The sequence below is a fragment of the Vitis vinifera genome, chromosome 8 (genome assembly GCF_030704535.1).
Source record: "Vitis vinifera cultivar Pinot Noir 40024 chromosome 8, ASM3070453v1".
NCBI lineage: Eukaryota > Viridiplantae > Streptophyta > Magnoliopsida > Vitales > Vitaceae > Vitis > Vitis vinifera.
This window is the reverse complement of record NC_081812.1, coordinates 1,365,147-1,387,939: the sequence shown is the minus strand read 5'-3', so window position 1 is coordinate 1,387,939 and position 22,793 is coordinate 1,365,147. Positions and strand designations below refer to the sequence as shown.

General features: G+C 34.9%; 1 pseudogene; it reads right to left on the bottom strand.

Annotated features, from left to right (window-relative positions):
• Positions 1 to 2,510: 2,510 nt before the first annotated feature.
• On the bottom strand, positions 2,511 to 20,408 carry LOC100253610 (protein DETOXIFICATION 21-like; annotated as a pseudogene).
• Positions 20,409 to 22,793: the final 2,385 nt, after the last annotated feature.

Here is a 22,793-nt window from a genome sequence, read left to right as displayed (position 1 = left end):
TATTCCATGCATTGTACTATATGAGCATTCTCATCTGGCATCTCTTGCATTGTACATAAGTTAAGTGCATTAGGAGTTATACGAAATATCCAAGCCATGAGTTCCATGTAAATAGAGGTTGTAGTGCATCACCTACTAATTTGAGGGATGACAGGTCTTGGCTATTATGATAGGCTTCTTATGGTGAGTGCACTAGTGTGTATAGTACACATTGGACAGGACCTACGACAAGTCATGACTTAAGGCTATTAAGTAGTTATGACCTTACCAAGTTACTTCATTGTATTATCTCTTAACCTTAAGAGAATATTGAGGTAGTGTTATAGTTACTAGTGGCTTTGACTTACAAGTGAGATCGTAAGTTAATCATAAATTCCTTATGGATTGGGTTGTTTTTAAGGAAGCTGGTAGCAATAGATATTCTCAATAAAGGCACCATGATATCTCATAGGATTAAGACAGAGTGTCCACTTGGGTGATCCTAAGGAAATGTGTTCATGGAAACTATGGTCATAGTAGTTCCTTAAGTAGAACTTGACATAGGCTCTTTGAGACTTAAGACATATCAGTTGAACACATAATAGGAGAATATGTAACTTAATGATAGTAGATGTAGTCTCGAAAGATTGATAGCTTTTACATTATTAGACTATAGACACCAATTCATAGGGAGACTAAATGCAATGGATAACAGGTCACGGACCTGGGCATATAGTGTCTTGTTGTTATTTACATAGGATACTAGAGTTCAATTAATTCTTTATAGTAAAATGTTAAGTCAACTTCAGAATTAGATTATGAGGGAGCTAGTACTCTTATGGGTCCCAGTAGTCCTCACTTTGAGCTCTTATACCTTATTTGCATGAGTTATGAGGGTCAGATTAGGTCTAGGTTCACTTTTGTGTATTAGAGCATTTTGGTAATTATGCAAGGTTGCACAAGGGTAAGTGAACAAGGTCTTTGGATTGAGCTAATTGATTAATCAGTAGACCATGTTGGGTTAATTAATCTATTAGGACCCAATTTAAGCTAGATTAAGTGACCAAACCTATATGGACTCAAGTCACTTAAGCCCGGTTAGGAACCCTATAAATACCCTCTAAGGGTTAAGGTTTCCATCACTTTTGTCTTCCACCACCCATAGAGAAAGAGAGTCATAGTGTCCACCATTCTTTCCTTCTTATTAAAAGTGTGCCAAGAACAAGGTTGAGTCATCAAGTGGAAGATCAGAAGTTTACAAGACTTCCAATAACTTCGAGGTTATCTTCAACACTTAGAATTTAAGATTTGGGAACATCCAAACCTGAAGGTTAGTACTTTAACCCTAAAGATCAATTTTTTGAAAAAAAAAAATGTATTGCTTTCGTTGCTTGGATCTACGAAGCCAACAATCATACCTTTTGATGAACAACATATTGATCCTACATAATATAGGCACAACTCGTTGGATCTCTCCAATATTGAACCTTCACAAGGCATGATATTGTGCATGCGATCAATAAGGCCTACCAACATTTCCAAGCACTCACTGAAATTGACTTGCAAGCTATCAAATGTATCCTCATATATTTGAAGGAAACAATAAAGTATGGAATCAAGTTTCTCAAGTGAAACTCACTTTGTCTAATTGGTTTTTGTGATGCTAATTAGGCGGGATGCACAAACATAAGAAGAAGCACATCTAGGTATATTGTATTTTGTTTAGGAGCCAATTTTATCTCATGGTCCTTAAAGTGACAACCTACAATTTCTAAATCAAGCACAAAAGTCAAATATCAATTCCTTGCTTCTAGTGCGATAGAAATAACTTGGCTCACTTTCCTTTTCCATGATATTGGCATTCAACTACATGAACCCTCTTAACTACTATGTGATAACCTGCCCTTCACATGATAGTAAATCTCATCTTCCATGCACGCTACAAGCATATTGAGTTAGACTATCATTTTTTCCGAGAAAAAGTTGTGAGTGGCATTCTCATTACTCGTTTTCTTCCATCATCCTTACATAGTTGATGTATTCACAAAGGCATTTCCTAAGACCTCATTCCAAGGTTTTTTTATCCCAGGAATGCACAAGTTACCACTTATTAGCTTGCGAGGGACTAATAAAGGAAAGTCCAACTCAGCATACAATCTACCAAAGTAGAATCTTTGCGTGAGAAGCTTATAATGCAAAGTTGCTGCATGCAATATGCCAAGGAAAAATGTCCACATGAAAATGCAGCCATAATGGAAAATTGCTACTACTCTCCATGTTTGCAATGTGTGGAAAATCAAGACTGGAAAGAAATTTTTCACTTATATTTTCTGTATATATTCCCTATGTTGCATAAAGAAAGTGTGATTTATTTTTTATTCTTTTCAACGTTGTAATTATCCATAGGAAAAGCAAAATGGTAAGCAAAGAGAGTGTGCAGTAAACCCTTGGAAAAATTCTTTTCTATTCTTCACATATTACAAACTAAACTTTTATTATAATCATTCTCAAACAAATCCTATGTTAATGTGTCACATGTCTTGTGTATTAGGATCAACATCCTTAAGTTCTATCAGGTACCATTGGTTTACACGAGCTCGGGCTATAGATACCTATAGAAATGCAGATACACAACCTTTACAATTCTAAAAATTTAAGGAAATAAATTCAAATAAGGCAAGTACCTGTTTTTCCCAATCAGTCCTATAAGTGATTATGACAAGAACAACAATTTGAAGAAATGTTCCAATCAACATTTCCATCCAAACACCCTACAAAATATGTCATTGCAAGGACAAACAATTTAGTGAAGAAACAACTTGCATCTTAGTTTGTCGTGCGACAGCAAATTGAAGTTCATATGATGGGTCATAGAGATTTTTATATATCACATGAGAAACCAAGCTAAAAAGTATTAGAATCATCTAATTGAATCATAAAGATCACACGAAGAACCGGTTCACAAATAATTTTTATGAGCGCAAATATTGTAAAAGTTTTATTAAATCGAATAACTTCCAATATAAGCCATGTATTCAACTTCTATATTAGGAACTTTTTCAAGTCATATAAATTATTATAACAAAATTAATTCAAACAAGTATAGACACTCTTATTAAACTTAAAAAAGTTTTTAACTTTTCAAAAATTAAATATAAACATGACTTTAATCCCCGACTTCTAAAGGATAGATGTAGAAAACATAATCTCATGAATGTGTCTAGTTTTGAAAAAGTAAGTTGACATATATGGTTAATCCATTTTCAAACTCCTCTAAGCTATGCTACTTTCTAACTACAAATCTAGGATGAAAATTAATAAGGAAAGCAATCGGATGACTCACTTCAACTTGAAGATTGACAGTATAACTGAGCACAACTCCAATTGGAATCCCTATTAGGTAATAGCTCGCTATGTTAACACATGCCACAATGCTTTGCCAGCCAACAGCAACTCCTATGAAGATATCATCCTAGTTCAATGATTCAAATCCATACATCATCCCCATGTTTTATATCCTAAAAGAGATTAAGAATTTACATGAGAGAACTGGTTAACACTGTTCAAAAGCATGGAGCAAGCCAATAGAGGGGACAGATCTGTGATTGCCTTGGCAACGTCGTGACTATCTGTAAAAATGTAAGCGAGGAGTCCCCTAAAGAACAGGAAAAATATAAATAGTATGAATCCTGTAGCGAAGGATGTAAGGACTATCAATACAATTGAAAACTTTGCTGCTTGTGAGCTCCCCCTCCCAAGCTCATTTGAAACTCGGACACTGAAAGGTTTCCTGATTACTACTCAAAAAGTGCTATTTGATAGCTTGTAATTAACTCTTTTAAACACTTTTGAGTAGTAGTTATTGCCTTTTAACCCAATTAACATGTTAAGGACCCTTGCAATCAATTCTAATCAAATTGTGTTAAGTTTTGGTGTTTTGATAGCTTTTTGATCACCAAAGCAATCCAAGAATGAGGGAGAGTTGTATATAGTTCATGGAAAAGCTTTTGGAAGCTCAAATTCATGAAGAACCAAGCTTTGGATCTTCATAGCCCTTTGCCAAAGTCGTTCAAAGTATGCAAGGAAAGAACAACGGAGAGAGGAAAAACAGAGTGAAGAAAACAGAGGACAGCAGCTGCAGTCTTATTTTACACTTTTGGAGCACTTTCCGAAGTCCATTTTCTACATGCTATATACCATTTCAAAGCTCAGGAAGTCAAGAATCCAATGCTTTAAGCGGTATGCGATTCGGAGTTGAAACGAAGAAGTTACAGCCACTGCAAGTCAATCACTCTAAGCTGAAGGAAGCATTTTGCAAAGTGTTGCGAAATCACCCTTTTGTTGCGAAATGATTTCGCAGCCTTTTTGTACAGTGCTGTGGATTTCCCCTTGAAGTTTCCCATCACATTGGAAGCTGAACACCACAAGCTGAAAGACCACTTCGCAGCGTTGCGAAATCAGCCATTTGCTGCGAAGTGATTTCGCAGCCCTTTTTGTGCGTCTGCGAAATCTCGCAGACCTCGTTTTCACCTGCGAAATGGTCCTTAGTACTTCCCGATATTTGTGACCGACACTTTTGGATATTTTGCTTCAGATTTTTGATGTCTAAATCCCCATTTTCTCCTTGTAACCCGCCAATTATAGGATTCCTTAGTTATTAAGTTTGGAAAAGGGGTGAATAATCTCAGATATTTTGTTTTGTAATTTTCTTTATATAAGACTCTCGGGGAGTTGAATGATGTAATCCAATGATATATAGATATATAAAATATATAGAATATACAGAGCTGTAGACCCTCTATTTTGTCTTTCTCGCACATGTCGTTTACAGCAATTCCCTGGTGGCCCATTAATACTCGTGTAGCCTATCTTTTCTAAGCCACCTCGGAGACTTTGGTTGAGAGATTATCTGATCCCTTATTGTGACCCTTGGCAGTTCTAACTTAGACTTAGACTTTTCTTGCTTTTTTTTCAGGATAGCTTTTAGGCACCCTAGGCCCACTTAGGTACCCTAAGCCCATTTAGGTAACCCTAGGCCCATTTAGGTACACTTGGCCTATTAGGCATCACTTGAAGCCCATTTAGACACTTTAAGCCCACTTAGATCACTTTAGGCCCATTTAGGCACCTTAGGCCCATTTAGCCACTTTAGGCTCACTTAGTCACCCTAGGCCCACTTAGATCACTTTAGGCCCATTTAGGTACCCTAGGCCCATTTAGGTACACTTGGCCCATTAGGCATCACTTTAGGTTCACTTAGTGCACCTTAGGCCCATTAGACACACTAGGTCCATTAGGTACCGCCTTAGGCCCATTTATACACTTTTCAAGGTTTAGTTTCACTTAGATTTGTTTTCTTGTTTTATTTATTTATTTATTTTATTGATTGCTTTTAAGATTAAGTGAGTTTTGATATATTTATATTATTTCATCATTATTATTATTTGTATTTTTGTTTATTTATTTTATTTTATAATTGCATGAAATGAGTTTTTATTATTATTATTATTGGTGGCTTGAGTTTGACACTTCGACTATTATTATATGTTGCATTAGTTTAATTCTTTTTATTATTATTATTAAATATATCTAACATTTATTTATTTATTTTTAGGTATGTATCCTTTTATCTATGTATTGATATTTTCCTATTTGGGATTTAAGGACTTCTTGAAATTTTAATGAAAGGAATTTTGACTTTGAATGACGGGAATGGTTTTGACTTCATGGATTCTTGCTTTCTTTTTTGGAATTTTTTTTTATTGTTATTTTTCCATGTAGGTGGAGTCAATGGGAAGGTGTGCAGAAGATGCTCATGGAAAGGGACCACACTATTTTTTGGAAAGGTGGATTCGGGGCGTGGAAGCAGAATATAAATAATGGATGAATAAGGATGGTTTTTTGGGGAAGATACAAAGAAGGACCAGAATTGTTTAGAAAGGAAGGAGAATGACACGCGGGTTGATGGATGAATGAAGCCGGTTGTAGGGAAAATTACCAAAGTGGTTTTGGCAAGTGAAAAGGAAAAAGAAAAGACTCAGCATGTACGTGGACGGAATGAGGGCTAGGTCTAAAAAAGAAAAAAAAAGGAAAATTCTGAACGTGCATGGAAAATGTATGGGGAAGGCTGGTTTTTGGAAAGTGAGGCTGTGCAGGAAAAGATAGCATATTCGGTGATGAAGTGGGGTGGTTTTGGAGGGAGAGAGCAGCCTACATGGGACTCAGAATTTTCTCGGCTGCATCTCCAAAAAACACGAGCGCACATGCTAATCAGAAATCTCTCTCCATCGACGCCCCACTCAGCAATATATCCATCCCAATGAAGCACCCTTCGCGGACCGGATATGATTGGGATGCAGCAGCAGCCGCACCCCATCCAAAAGTGAATCACGCACATTCATAAAGGCGGATTACGAGATTCTCTCTAGGCAGCCGCACCATTGAAACAAGAGTGCATCACGCACCATAGCAGGGGAAAGAGGTGCAACTGCACCATTTTAAAAGGAAGCCACGCACCAGCATCAGAAAAACGCATAGCCCACCTTAGGAATTCTCCTCTACCAGCCGCCATCTAGAGATAAAAGCTCCGCGGGCTGTAATTGAATGGGCACAGTCCACTTTGGAAAGTAACTACATGACCACAATGGGATTCTTTTCTTTTGAAGGGAGAGATTTTTTTAGAGATCCAGGGAAGAGATATTATTTTTCTGGGATTATTTTGCTGAAACAAAAAGAGGATTTTTGGGCTTGAGAAGAAGGGCATACGGAGAGATATTATTTTTTTAGGGAACAAAGAGAAGCCTATGAGTGGGAAGAGAGGAGCAGTCGCACCACCATATAGAGGAATTCAAGAGAAGGTAAGTTAGAATTTCTAAGGATTTTAGTTTTAATTTTTTATTGGATTGAAAGTTAGAGTTTTTTATGTATTAATTTTGATTTTTTTTAATTGGATGAAAAAGTTGGAATGTAGTTAGTTTGATTGTGATTCATTGTCTTGGTTTCAAAAGTTAGGTTTTGTTTAGTTTAATTTTAATTCATTATGTTGTCTCGAAAAATTAGAATTTTTGTTTGATTCAATTTTTTTATTCATTGAACTAGATTGAAAGGTTAAAATTTTATTTAATTTATTTTCTATTCCTTGCGTTATTTTGAAATGTTTGAATTTTGTTTAATCTAGTTTTGGATTTTTTTATATTAGATTGAAAAGTAAATTTTTGTTTGCTTAGTTTTGATTCATTACTTTGGTTTAAAAGGTGAGAATTTTTTGTTTTATTTCAATTTTGATTCATCATATTACATTGAAAAATTAGAATCTTTGTGTAGTTTGGATTTGATTCCTTGCTTAGTTCGAAAGTTAGAATTTTGCTTAGATCGGTTTTAATAGATTTAATTTTAAAAGTCAGTTTTTTTTTATGAGTCAGTTTTTTTATTTATTTAGTTCAAGTGTTTTATAATTTTTAGTCTATTATTCTAATTGATCCTATGTAATAAAGTTTATGTTTTTAAGTTTATTTTGATCATGTTTTGGTTCATCTTAGTTAGTTTAGGTACTTTAGAATTTTAGCTCATTAGTCTATTTGATCCCATCTAATTAAATTTATGTTTTTAAAAAAATTGTAGATCGTTTTTCTGATTCATCTTTTTTTAGGATTTAAGTTGATTAGTTTAAGAAATATTTGGTTAATTCTTGGTTGATCCACTTTTAGTTTGTATGTTTTCCAAAGTTTTAGACAACTAATTTAATTAACCCTAAGTCGTATTATTCGTGTTTTGAGTATACTAATCTTCATTCTTGGTTTATCAATATTTAGTTCATGCTTTTTTTTTCTAATGGGTTAATTAGTTTAACTAATCTTATGTTATTTTGCTCACGTTCTAAAATTGATGATTCTAGTTTTTGATTAGTTAATATGTTTTAGAATTCTATGTGCTTGTGTTACTATATTCACATTATTATAATTACATGTTTAGGTGTTTGGTTGATTTTAAATTAGTTCTTGATTGTTTATCTCAATTTATGTGTTTGATTGATCCTTATAAACTCCCGATTAATATTTCGTTAGTTTTATTTGATCTAAAGTCGTTTGGTTTGTTGCTTTGGTGAATATTTATTAAATTTGACTTTTAGAGGCCATTGGAAAATCATGAAGATTGGCCTCTATCATCACCATTATCATTTTTGTTAATTACTAAAAAATTTTACTTTGAGGTTTCATTTTTGTTTTGTTTGGTATTTTATTTCTTATATTTTATTTTTTCCAAATTAATTCCTTTTATTTTAAAATAAAATACTTTTCTCAAAAAATCATTTTAAAAATCTATTTCAAAAACTCATTTAGAGTCCTCAGGATCAAAATCTTTTTTTTATTTTAAAAAATAATATGCAACCATATTTTGTTCGGTTTGCATCCTTCTCGGTTTCTAACAAAAAGTTTGGTTTTGAACAAAAACACGAATCAAAGCTTGTGGTCCCAAATAATGGGATAATTCTGGGCTAAATTTGTGTATATTAATTTGGGGAATTGGTGAAACCCCTACATAAGAAAATCTTTTCAAAAATTATTTTTGTTGGCATTTTTGTCACTTTTTGAAATTATATCTATCTTTTTTTTTTTTTTTTTTAGAAATTGTATACAAGATGAGTGTGATAATTATTGTTTTCATATATTTTGACGATTTCTGCTATGATAATTAGATAACGAGCATGCTAGGACTTCTTATTTTATTGTTTGTTATCTAACCTCTCATGTTTTGTGGAAGCGCATTAGGAGTTAAATATGCTATCCAGGTACGTTCCCTAATACCCACTTTCTAAACCCTATGAATATGTATGCCCATGCTTGTTATCCTCTTTAATTGCCTTGATATACATTTGATGATTGTTTGACTATCTTTGATAAAACAAATGTTGTGTGATGTATCTCCAAACTAATCTCTTATGTTTTATGATAGCGCTTGGGAAGCCGTCCAGGTACGCATTTTTAACTCTCCTTAATTGTGATTTGATTTTGTTTGATATGTTATGTTTTTTTGGAATCACCTAGCCTACTTAGGTATCCGAGATCAACCATTTAATTGCCACGCTTCCCTTAACTTAGTCAATAGAGACCTCTTTAGGGCTTAGAGGGGTGCTACCTCCTAGAGGTACCTTCCCAATAAGTAACCTGATCCCCGGACCAAGACTTGGGTTTTCAAAGACACGCTTTTCCAAAAATTATGGAGTCAATTTTTTTAGGGTTTTATTTCTTGTTTTATTTTCCCTTCAAAAATAAAAATAAAATAAGTGGCGACTCCAACTTTTTTTAAAATTAATTTTTCATAATAAAAAGTGAGTCTCGCCGATCGAGTGGGGGCGCACGTGAAAAATGCGGGTCCATAAGAGCCTTGCTCTGTTTTTCCTTCTCTTTCATTTTCATTTTCTTGCTAGCCAAACATTCTCTGAGGATTTTTCCTTAGAGGATGAGAGGCTAGGCTTTTTGTCTCTTGGAGTGAGGAAAGCCGAGTAAGTTTCCACATGCATAATTTGGAAGTTTTGTTGTTTTAGTTTTTAATGAAGAAAAAGTGTGACCTGTTAATGGTTTTTATCTTTTTAGTTAACTTAAAACGCCTTTAATTCACCTGAGCCAACACTTGGTAAGGCAAGTGATCTCCGTCCATGGAGATTCACTAGTTTATCTCTTGCGAGCTTTTGGGAGGTGGTTTGAAGGTAGGATTTTCTAGAATAGCCAACACTTGGTAAGCTTTTGGACTCCAAGGAGACATCCATTAGTTATCTCTTGCGAGCTTTTGAAGGGAAGTCCAAGGTTAAAGATCACCTTGAATGGCAAATGCTAGGTGAGAGATACGAGCCATTGCAAGGTGTATCAGTGAGAGAGATTTAGCGTTGAAACCATTAATGGCAAGCATCTGTACAACACCGGTTGGAGAAGGAACTATATGTTAATTCTCTAATGCGAGGAAAAGAAACAAGTGACCGGAAATCCCTTTTTTTATGAGGAATCTGAGTCTAGTGATCTGAAACTCCAAGAAACACTTTTCTTTGTAAGTAAAATCAGTTACTATTTTTGGTTAGTTTAAAACCAAACCTTTTTTTTTCATTCAAACATCTTTATGTTTTCTTTTAAAGCTAACCTTGAAATGAAAAGGCACCAATTCAACTTTGAATTAATATCATTTGTGAAGTGAAAACTCATCCCAGTGAACGATCCTAAAGCCACTATGCTATAGTAGCTTTGTCTTTGCTACCCTAGTAAATGGTGTAATAAGTTATAAATTTTGTTGATTACTCCCTCGATGAAGGAGCACCAGTTGGACACGAATCAGCTGAGACACCAATTGGGCATGAATCATTTCCAACCAAAATATGGTTAACGAGTTGGTTAAATTTTCTAAATATATGTTTTTTAGTTGATAATGGTACCTTGTTGTAGCCAAGAATCCAAAAGAGATCATCATCTCCCACCCATTGATGTTGAGGTTACAAATGAGGAAGCCAATATACAGATGAAAGAGAAGGAGCAAAGAGAACCCCAAAAACAAAGAGGGGAAAAAGAAGTACCAGATGGAGAGAGCATCTATGGCAACCTAGGCATTCTTCATGTTCCCTATTAGGAAAACCAATACCGTGTTGTACCAGAGCTCAAGACTGTCAATGGCACCCAATGGCAGTAAAAATCAGTTTTGGATTACTTGAAATGTTTTCTCTAAAAGTATTTTTAGAAGAATCATCTATCAAGTACTTTTTTATGAAGCATTATAAATGTTTTTTCAAGTTCTTTGAAAGTGTTTTCTTAATTTTATTAAAGATCTTCTTTCTTTTTTTTTTTCAAAAATACTTTTTATGTTAGAAACGCTCTTTAAAATCGCTGTCAAATGGCTTCTTCCACATTGGTATAAAACCCAAAACTTCGACATTTTCATAAAAGCAATGATACTATAGTTTAAACTCCCAGTTGCCCCAAAAGCTTAGGCATGTTTGGGAACTGTTTTCAAAAATAGTTTTATATTTTCTAGAACAAAAAAATTGAAAAACATCTTTGGCAACCAGAAACTGTTTTCTATTTTATGTTCTCAGAAAACAGAATATAAGATGTTTTCATAAAATATTTTTTAATTGTTTTCAATTCTTTTCACATGTTTTTTATAGTTGTTTTAAAAAATAATTATACAAACATATATAATGATTAAAAATAAAGTTGTAGATATAAAAGTTATTTTTAAAACATATTTTAAAATATTAAAAATAAGTTCTAAACATTTTAAGTTTTCAAATAGACTTGTTTTACAAAACATCATAAAACAATTTTCAAAAACTATTTTTAAAAACTATTTTTCAAAACTGTTTTCAAAAAACAGCTACCAAAAAATGCCTTGAACTCCAAGAAAATGCATGGGCTACAGCTATGTCTTAACATCATGTTTGGATCTTGAAAAGTAGTAAGAAAAGAAAGGAAATTTAGAAGAGGAAAAAAGAATAAATTTCAATCTCTTAGTTTATTATGAAAAATACGAAAGCAAATGAATAATGAAGATCATTTTATTCTCTTTTCCTCTTTCTCCTTTCCATTGTTGTCCTTATACTTTTATTTATCCAAATGGAGTCTAATCTTATGTGTAATGAGATAATAATGTATATCAAACCGAATAACACTATAAACCTACTTCTGATCAGCAATTTCCTGAAAACTAGTTGACAAAGATCATTTGAAAAAGTCCTTACCAGACCATAACACCAGATGATAGAGAAAGCTTGATTACAGGCCATAGATCCTTTTGAAAACCAAGGATGAGAAACCCTTCCAAGTTTCAGGACATCCTCCATAGAAAATAAGCATGAGCTGACCGATATTTGGAATCCAATACGCCAATGCTGTTGACACCAATGCACCCTCGAGTCCAAACTTGTACTTGACTGCCAAAATCCAAGAGAGAAACACATGGATTACGAGTGAAAACGCTGCCAAATAGGTTATGGTCATGTTCTTGCTTTGTGCTTGTAGGTATATTTTGCAGGTGTAGGACACAATGAAGGCAAACATAACTGGGATTGGCCAGCAAGAAATGTATCCAGCAAGTTTTGTGATCTCTTCTTCCTGGCCTACAGCCTTCAAGATCAGGGTGGTGAAGATGAAAAGCGCTAGAAGAAAGAGTGATGCTATGGTTACAACTAGCCATGATCGTTGAAGATATATGCTTAGCATATGGTACTGCTTTGCACCAAATGATTGTCCACATAGAGTTTGTAAAGAGCATGCCATGCCAAACTGCACACATTCAAAATGAAGATCGAAGTATAAATTAATGATACTTTTGCATCAATTATTATTCAGATTGTAGACAAATTTAGACCTATATATAGCTATGCATAGATGTGCCTGATAGAAGTTGTTACACAGATCAGAAAATACAGAGTAAGAAGAAGAAGAATTGTCTTATTGTTTAAGAGTACATCGGTGTGGGTATTTATAAGCTAGGTGAGGTGGTTAGGTGAGTTGTTACACGGTTGTTCAGTTACAACTGTGGGAGAGGAGGTTAGGTTAGAATCTGTTTGGTTATCATCCCTCCTCAAGCTCATAGGCAGGGAGGTGACTGTGAGCTTGCTTCGTAAGCTACAAAATTGGGAAATAGACAGATGTTTGGTTAAAATATCAGCAAGTTGATCAGTGGACGGCACATAGCAGATTTGAAGCTCTTGTCGCAACACCTTTTCCCTGATAAAATGCAAGTTTAATTCGATGTGTTTGGAACGAGAATGAAAGACCGGATTGGCAGCAAGATGAGCTACACTTTGATTATCACATCATAAGACTAGTGGAGAAGTGGGCAAGCAAAGCTCTTGAAGAAGAGACTGAATCCATACTAGCTCAGTTGTGAGAGAGAATAATCCTTGGTATTCAGATTCAGCACTGCTCTTAGAGACTAAGCGTTGTTTGGAGGAGGACCATGAGATGAGATTTGAGCCGAGGAAGACACAATATCCGCTAGTGCTCCGGCGATCATTCAAACAAGAGGCCCAGTCAGCATCACTATATCCCTGAAGCTCCATAGAAGTGGAAGGTTGAAAATGAAGACCAAGAGAGATGGTGCCCTTCAAATAACGAAGAATGCTTTTGACAGCCAACCAGTGAACATCAGAGGGCTTGGCCATGAACTGACAAGCTTTGTTCACGGCAAAAGCAATATCAGGTCGAGTAAGAGTGACATACTGTAAAGCTCCCACTATACAACGATATTCTGAGGGATCTGGGAGAGGAACACCATCAGACTGAAATAATGTGCGTCTAAGGCTACCGGGTGTAGGGACTGGTTTAGAAGCCTCCATCTGAGTGCGGTGGAGCAAGTCAGCAATATATTTTTGTTGATTGAGATGCAAAACTGAGCCTTACTGTTGAGCCTGAATGCCTAAAAAATATGATAAAGGGCCAAGATCTCTGAGGGCAAATTTGTCATGGAGATAGGAAATGAAATGGGAAACCAGCTTGGGATTACTACCATAAACCAAGATATCATCCACGTGTACAAGAAGAATAAGAATGTCAGAAGCGGTATGGTGAATGAAGAGAGAAGTGTCTGCCCAAGATGACTGAAAGCCATAATCAACCAATGCAACTCGAAGCTTCTAAAACCAAGCTCTAGGGGCCTGTTTCAGGCCATAAAGAGCCTTGTGTAATTTGCAAACATAGTGAGGATATTGGGGGTGGAAAAACCCTTGAGGCTGAGCCATAAAAACCTCATCTTGAAGGTCCCCATTAAGGAATGCATTTTCCACATCTAATTGACGAATTGGCCATTGAAAGGAAACTCCCAAGGCAAGGATGAGGCGTATGGTGCAGGGCTTCACAACTGGACTGAAGGTGTCAAAGTAATCCACTCCCGGAGTCTGGGTGAAGCCTTGAGCAACCAGCCTAGCTTTATACCTTTCTACTGAGCCATTAGGGAGATATTTTAACTTGTATATCCAACGACAACCAACAATGTGTGTTGAGGGCGGAGGAGGAACTAGACTCCAGGTGTGGTTGCGAAGAAGGGCCTTGATTACTACTCAAAAAGTGCTATTTGATAGCCTTTAATTAATCCTTTTAAACACTTTTGAGTAGTAGTTTAGGCATTTTAACTCAATTGGCATGTTAAGGATCCTTTAAAGCAATTTTAATCACTTTGTGCAAGTTTTGGTGTTTTTGTTAGTATTTTGATCACCAAAGCAAGTCAAGACTGAGGAGAGCTATGAGGAATCTTGGGCAAAGCTTAGAAGTTATTTGCCAAGAGTGAATCCGGATTGCAAGGAGTAAAAGCAAAGAGAATATGCCATAAAGCATATTCTTGATGACAGTCGTGGCAGCCACTTTTGGAGCACTTCCTGAAGTCCAAATGATGCATGTTATATACCATTTCAAAGCTCAAGAAGTCAACAATCCAATGCTTTAAACGGTGTGCAATTCGGAGTTGAAAAGAGGAAGTTGCAGCCATTACAAGCCAATCACTCCGAGCTGAAGGAAGCATTTTGCAAAGTGTTGTGAAATCACCCTTTTGTTGCGAAGTGATTTCGCAGCATTTTTGTACAGTAAGGTGTTTCTCCTTCTGACGATGAGATTTATGCCGCGAGAAGGAAGCTAGGAACCTCAAGGTGGAAGCCAACTTTGCAGCCTGATGAAGATAGCTTGGTGTTGCGAAAATATTTCGCAGCCCTCTTGAGTGTCTGCGAAATCTCGCAGACACCATTTTTCTTCTGCGAAATGGTTCCTGAAGCCTCCCGAAGTTTGCTACCGACATTGGGAGATATTTTCCATTAGATTTTTGTTGTCTAAATCCCAAAATACTCCTTGTAAACCACCAATTACATGATTCCTTAGTTTTTAAGTTAGTAAAAAGACTAAATATCTTTGTAACAATTAGTTTTATATTATGTTCATATATATACCTCTCGGGAGCCTGTTCTCAGGGAGGAGTTCCTTCTGAAAACGTTTGGGTAAGCAAGTAAAGTCTCTTTTCTTTCTACTGTCTTACCTTCTCACTTTGTATTTTCATTTTATTTCTAAGTTATGAATTCTCTGAGGAGTTTTCCCCAGAGAATGAGTAACTAAACCTCTAATTCCTTGGAGCTAAGGTTGCCGGGGAAGGTTCCAAGTGCAAGAATGCAAAGCTTTGTGGTTTTAGCTAGTAATGAAGAGGAAGTAAAATCCTTTAGTGATTTCTATGTTTTTAGTTAACTTAAAACACCTTAGAGTCACCTGGGCCAACACTTGGTAAGGCAAGTGATTTCCAACCATGGAAATGCACTAGTTTGCCCCTTGCGGGCCTCTGGGAGGTGACTTTAAGGTAGGATTTTCTGGAATTACCAACACTTGGTAAGCTTTTGGACACCTAGGAGGCATCCATTAGTTATCTCTTGCGAGTTTGCGAAGGGAAGTCCAAGGTTAAAGATCATCTTGAATGGTAAGTGCTCGTGAGAGGCATGAACCATTGCAAGTTGCATCAGTGAGAGAATTAAAGTGAAATCTAATTGAAGGAGTCTCTATACAACACCGGTTAGAGAATTGACTATATGTTGAATCTCTAACGCGAGGAAATGAACCATCTGACCGGAGCTATGTCTTTTGCATGAGGAACCACCCCAGTGAACCTAACTCTCCAAGGAATGCTTTTCTTCCTAAATTATTCCAAACTTCTGTTATGTTAGTTAGTTTAAGTCTAAACCTTTACCAATCAAAGTTTGTGTTTTACTTCTTAAGCTAACTGTGAAATGAAACAAGACCAATTCACTTAGAACTGGTATCATTGATTGCTTGTTAATCATTCCCAGTGAACGATCCTAGAGCCACTATACTATAGTAGCTTTTTATTTGCTACCCTAGTGTATGGTGTTATAGGTATAAATTTTGTTGATCACTCCCTCATCCAAGGAGCACCAGCTGGACACGAATCAGCTGATACACCAACTAGGCATGAATCAGGCCTAATATTCATGTTGCATAGCCTGAACCTAAGGTTCACTCTTAGAGGCCTGATTGTAAGTGTGAGGCTCACTTGTTGTCTGCATAAGAAAGCTTTTTTTCTTATGAATTCCAGATTTTGCCTTGGTCACCATAGGGTGGGTGTTGAGAGGTGAAGGAAAAGAGGAAGGTGTAGGAGAAGGAGTGGGTGCAAATGGGACCTGAAGTAGTGGTGGAAGAGAATTTGAAGTGGATGTGCAATCAGGACTTGAAGTATGGACAGGAAATGACACAGTTGGAGGTGACGATGTAGATAAGAGATGTGGATTTATTAAGGCAGACGTGAGAGGAGTGTGTTGTGGTAAGGGTAAAGGAGCAGGTATTGACTGAAATGGAAAAGAGGATTCATGAAAGAGAACATCTCTGGATATGTATAAACGACTAGTGGAGACATCAAGACAAATGTAACCTTTGTGAGCTGAGGCATAGCCAAGAAACACACAAGCAGTAGATCTATAGGAGAGTTTGTGGTGATTATAAGGTCTTAAGGAGGGAAAACACAAGCAGCCAAAAACTCTGAGATGATGATAGTTTGGAATTTTATGAAAAAGAACTTGTAGGGGAGATTGAAAATTAAGGAGTTTAGTTGATAGGAGATTGATGAGATAGACTGATGTTTGAAAGGCAAATGACCAATACTTGGAAGGTAAGAAGCTTTGAGCCAGAAGGGTCATACCTATTTCAACAAGATGGCGGATTTTCCTTTCTGCTCGACCATTTTGTTGGGGTGTATGTGGACATGAAAACTGATGAACAATTCCATGAGCTTCAAGGTAAGGTTTAAATGCTATGAATTCCCCACCATTGTCAGATTAAATGCATTTTATGGTGGAATTTAACTAGTTTTCAATCATTTTGCGAAATGTAATGAAAGTGGAGAGGGTCTGGTCCTTAGTGGAGAGAAAATAAATCCAGGTATACCTGGACTAATCATCAATGAAAAGAAGAAAATACTGTGCACCTGATGTGGAAGGAAAAGGAGCAGGACCCCATAAGTCAGTGTGAATAAGAGCTAAGGGTTGGGATGCATGAGAAGATGACAAAGAATAAAGTAAAGAATGAGACTTAGCCAATGGACAAATTTTACATGGAGCAATTTTATTAATCTAAAATGAAACAGAAGGATTACAAGAGGCTAAAGCCTTGGAAAGAATAGGAGCTGTTGAGTGTCCAAGTCTGGAATGCCAAATTGCACCAGGAGTGAGAGCAGGAACGGAGCTTGTAGACACAAAAGCATGAGTAGATGATGAAGAAGGAAACTCATACAGACCATCCCTAAGCCATCCCTTGAGAAGTGTCTGCTTGGTGACCTGATCTTTGACAAAGAAATGGGTTGAATGAAACTCAAAAAATACAGTATTACCAATGCAAAATTTGGAAACACGGATGAGGTTAGTGGAGAGTTGAGGAACATGAAGAACTTGATTTAAGCAAAAGACCTTGGAAGGAAAGAAAAATGATTTGTTACCTGTGTTTAGGATGGGTAAGGAATGACCATCACCAATGGTGACCTGATTAGCACCTGAGTATGGTTGAACATGAGAAAGAGTCTGAGCAGAATGATTGAGATGGTGGGTAGCTCCAGTGTCAAAGAACCAAGAATCTTGATGATCTGGTGTTGTAGCAAGCATGGCTTGTAATGGAGAAGAGTCTTGTGAAGGAGATACACCATTGGTTCCTTGATAGGTGATGTCAAAATGGTGATAACACTTTACAACGGTGTGTCCAAATTTACCACACAATTAGCATTGAGGGCGAGTAGGGAGGTAAGGAGGTCTGTGAGGAGCAGATGAGGAAGATCTGTTAGCAGGTCTGTTATGAGGTCTGTTATGGGGTCTGGTATGAGAAAATGGAACCTGCTGGTAACTTCCTGAGTGATGAGATTGGAATCGAGGTTGAGGAGATTGGAATCTAGGTTGATGAGGTCTGAGATGTTGGGTGGAAGGGGCAGCAGCTATGTGGGCAGCCGCAAATGGCAGGTCTGTAGATGAGGTATGTTGATGGTTTAAGCGTTGCTCATAGGTAAGCAGAATGTTGTGGACATAGTAGAGAGAAAGATCATCTTCACGGGTTGTTAAGGAGGCCACAATAGAATTGTATTCAGAACCCAGTCCTCCAAGAAGTTGCAAGATATGATCAGTTTCCTTAACAGGCTCCCCAATAGCAGCAAGATTATCAGAAATAGTCTTGATCTTGAGAATGTATTCTAGCATAGGATCAACCCCTTTCTTTGCTGTCTGAAACTCAAGATGAAGCTATAGAATACGAGCCTTGGACGAGGCAGAAAAGATTTTGTGCAGAGCCATCCAAGCATCATGGGAGGTCTGAAACCTAATGATTTGGCCCATAATATCTGGTGTTAACGTGGAATACAACCAGCTAAGAACCATGCAATCGAAACGTCTCCATTGCACAAAAGCAGGATTGAGTTCGCCAGTATGGAGCTCTTGAGGCGGGCATGGCTTGGTGCCGTCGATATATTCTTCAAAGCCATTAGCGTAAACTACATTTTCCATCTGGGTTTTCTAGGGAATGTAGTTGTTACGATCAAGTTTGATTGGGAGGGCATGGTTGAGGGATAAAGAAACGGGGCTGGAGATTGAAGAAGAAGGCAAATGAAGATCAGAAGAGTAAGTAGATGACAGCATCTTGAAAAAAAATCAAGAAAACAAAGCTAGCTCTGATACCATGATAGAAGTTGTTACACAGATCAGAAAATACAGAGTAAGAAGAAGAAGAATTGTCTTATTGTTTTAAGAGTATATCGGTGTGGGTATTTATAAGCTAGGTGAGGTGGTTAGGTGAGTTGTTACATGGTTGTTCAGTTACAACTGTGGGAGAGGAGGTTAGGTTAGAATCTGTTTGGTTATCAGTGACACAATCTGAAAAATGTTGCATTTAACTGTCAAATATTCTTCAATTAGATCTTTGGTAAGTCTCCATGCATAAATATTTGCTAGTGAATTTTTTTGGTAAAAAAAATAAATTAAATGTTGTTAAATTCACTTCACCCATCTTTTAAGATTCTTTTAAAATATATACCTACATAAAATGTTGAAAATTCATGCTTCTTATTTTTCATCTTTCTCAAACCCTTTATCTTATTTGCCATTCAAGCACCATGCATGTCATCTTTTTTCCACAAAAAGATGATTAGAAGTAAACTTTTTCCACTATTCTAGTGATCGAAGAATTTCTTGCTGCCTTCAAAGTTGCTTTGGCCTTTCTTAATATTTTTGCCTAATTGAAAACCAAATCCACGGGTGAAATAATTAATAGTGATGGAGGTTGTGTCAAGTGAAGATACTTCTTCATTTACGAACTCTTCATGGTTTACAAGTTTGTCACGAAGTCCCTCAAATGAAATGGGAGTCACAAGTGCACAATGTTGCCACAATTTCCTTATATTCAAGGTGAAGAGTATATGAGCATACATCATCACTTTGTATAGATAGCAAGTTCATCAATAATAGATTTAAGACCACAAAGATATTCAACAACACTCTTTGTACCTCGGGCATAGCAGCAAGTTAATTCTTGAGTTGAATAACTAAAGAATGAGATCGATTTGATAGAGTTCTATTATTCAATCGCACACATCTTTGCCGATTTTGGTAGAGGAAACTATTGCAGATTGATTATAGTTGACTAATGCAATTGGCTATTAAACGATGGATGAATTCAGACATTAGGGGATTTTGATAATACCTCCCTCAGACATAGGAATGATTGGTCTGACTACATTAAAATCTTGCGTACTTTGAAATTATAGATTTATTTTTATTTTTATGTTATTACAATAACACGTGACATGAAAGCTTTCACTTGTGTGATATCCCACATCAGATAGAGGAAAAAGTTTTTTGTGGTTATATATATGTATGACCTCTTAACCTATAAGCACATTTTAAAATTATAAGGGCTCTTAAGACTCATAGTGGATAATATCTATATGTTTGAAAACAAATCATTACAAATGGTATTAGATTCAATCATCAAGAGTCTATTTGACCACATAAGAGGTATCTTTTCTATTTGGCCCTAAAATCCCATGGGACACAGCAAGAATGTTGTGTCTGCATGAGGGTAATTGTAATAATCTCATATCGGAGACGGAAAAAGTTCTCCATACTATATATGTATGAGTTTCTCTTAACCTTTTAGACACGTTTTAAAATCATAAGGACCTTGAGGACTCATAACAGACAATACCTACAAGCTTAGGAATGAACCGTTACAACTTGCATAATGAAAATAATAGAAAAGTGTGAAACATTACCAGGATGCCATTTGCAAACCTCAAGAGGACAGTGAAAACCAGAGCATATGCAGCAAGTTCAGCAGAGCCAATGTGGCCGATAAATGCCTGGCTGATGATGTTTAGACCAAAAGTGGAAAATCTAGAGAATATAGCAGGCCTGCAACAACCCAAAGCTTCTTTGTCTCACTCCTTGAGCTTCTGTCCTTTTTCTCCTTCATCATCAACTTCTATATCTCCTCCTAGATTTTCCACTTTGTTTGGAACCAACTTCTTCATCTCACCCGCCATTTCAATGGCCAGAAAACACTTCTACAGCTGTTGAAACATGCACACATAACAGTGATGAAATCAACTTCCCATTCTAACTCTGCAATGTCATTCATATATGTTGAGCATTTATATATATATATATATATATATATATATATATATATATAGATATATATATGAAGGAGAATGGTGCTAGCATTAAAAAGATAACACATAAACAAATAAATAAAATCCATAATGGGTAGGTCAGGTTATAAAAAAGAAACTGTGTAAGACTTTGTATGGAATATATTTAAAAGTTAAAAATACAAATATTTGTTCACTTATGGAGATAGACCCAAATACTTAGAACAATAATATATAATTTTTGTATGGTATTTAAAAGTTAAAAATACTATAAAAAAATGACATTTAAATTAATATAAAAGTTTTAAGATAAGTGAAAAAAAAGGTAAATATATAAAAATAAATTAAAAGAAATATATACTATTGAGGGACGAGCTTACAGATCAAAATCAAGAATGTGCTGCAGCTCTCTCTCTCTCTCTCTATATATATATATATAATGGGTACTGAGCAGAAGAAACCTTAGAGATGGATGAATAAATACAGTAATAATAATAAGATCTCTCTCTCTATATATATATATATATGAAGGCAATATTTTCTTAAGATAAATTCAAGAGTTAGGTGGTGTTTGTTTTTTTGGCTTTTTACTGAAAGTAGTTTGTTTCCAGAATTTAGGTTGTTTGTTTTTTTTACTTTTTCATAACTTATTATAAACTTTTTACTAAATAGAAAAAGACAAAATATGTAGTTTTTTCTAAATAGAAAAAATAATATATTGGTTTTTCTTTACTTTTTAATACTTAATAGAAATAAAATACTATAAAAACAAACAACTTAGTATTTAACACTATTAAGCATTAATTTTCTATTTAGAATTAAGTAAAAAAACAAACGCCACCTTAGTAGTATTCGAAAAATTGGAATAACTAATAATTAAAAATAATAATTAATTATTTGAAATTAAATATAGTTATTATTCTATTTGCTTAGAGGTTTAGATAGAGGTAAACTAATTTATTATAAAAGGAAAGTGGAGGAATCAACATAGACTTCTCAAATTCTAATGTTTTCCAATAAAATTAGCTTAAATGGTATATTCAAAAATCAATTCAAAATAAGGCTAAAAATATCTTTCTTATGAGTCGAAATATAGCTTTTACAATAAACAATAATTTTTTAATTTCATATTAAATTTTTTAAGTCATGAGCATTTTTAGAAAAAATATTTAACTCTAATTGAAAAATGTTGCTTGTCTTAATTTTTTAATTATTTTATCTATCTTTTAAATTTGTAATATTGTGCAAACTTAACTTTAATACGGTTGAAATCCCAAAAAAATTAAAGAGAAAGAAAAAAAAAGAAAATATAAGATTTCTTATTATAGATTCTCTTGAAAATAGTTACAACACTGTTAGAATTTAAATAAACCTAATGAAAGAAAATAAAGACTAATTTTTACCCTTACTTCTAAAAAGAAAAAAGATAATTCTAATATAATAATCAAATATATTAATAACTTCTAACATCCCTACAAACTCATGATACAGTTATAAGAAGTATTGAGAGTTTGTCAACCGAAATAAAAAAAAATGAAATGAGTGTGACTTGATAACCAACTTTGCAATCATACTATTGTGAAAATCCCTTAGTAACGAATCGAGCTTTATATCACTTAATTGAAATACCAAAACTAATACATTATGAACTTAATTGAAGTACCAAAACTAATACATTATGAATTCTGACTATAATGTTTCTCTTATACACATAATTATATTTCCTAAATTTTATCACTAGATAAATAGATTTTGAATTAAGTAAGACATAATTAATACTTTAACTTCTCTAATGAATCTTTAAATTGTTAAGAATAATTTGGATTTCAAAAAGTTGATCCAATTAATTGCATTCTAGATCAAAAGTATTCTAGAATACTTTATTTATAATTTGAGTGTTAAATGTGTGAATGTAATGAAAAACTTAACTCATTTACATGTTAAAAAATTAAGTTTTATTCTTTTTAAAATTTATTTTTAATAAAATACTATTGATAATTATTATTATTGAATCATTTTTGTTTCTTTTTAACAAACAAAAAAAAAATCAATTATAGCTTTATAAAGATGTTAATATCCATATTTTTATAACATAGACTAAAATAGTTTTTTTTTTAAAGAAAAATCTATAATTTATAATTTTATTTTAATATCACTATTCATATTTT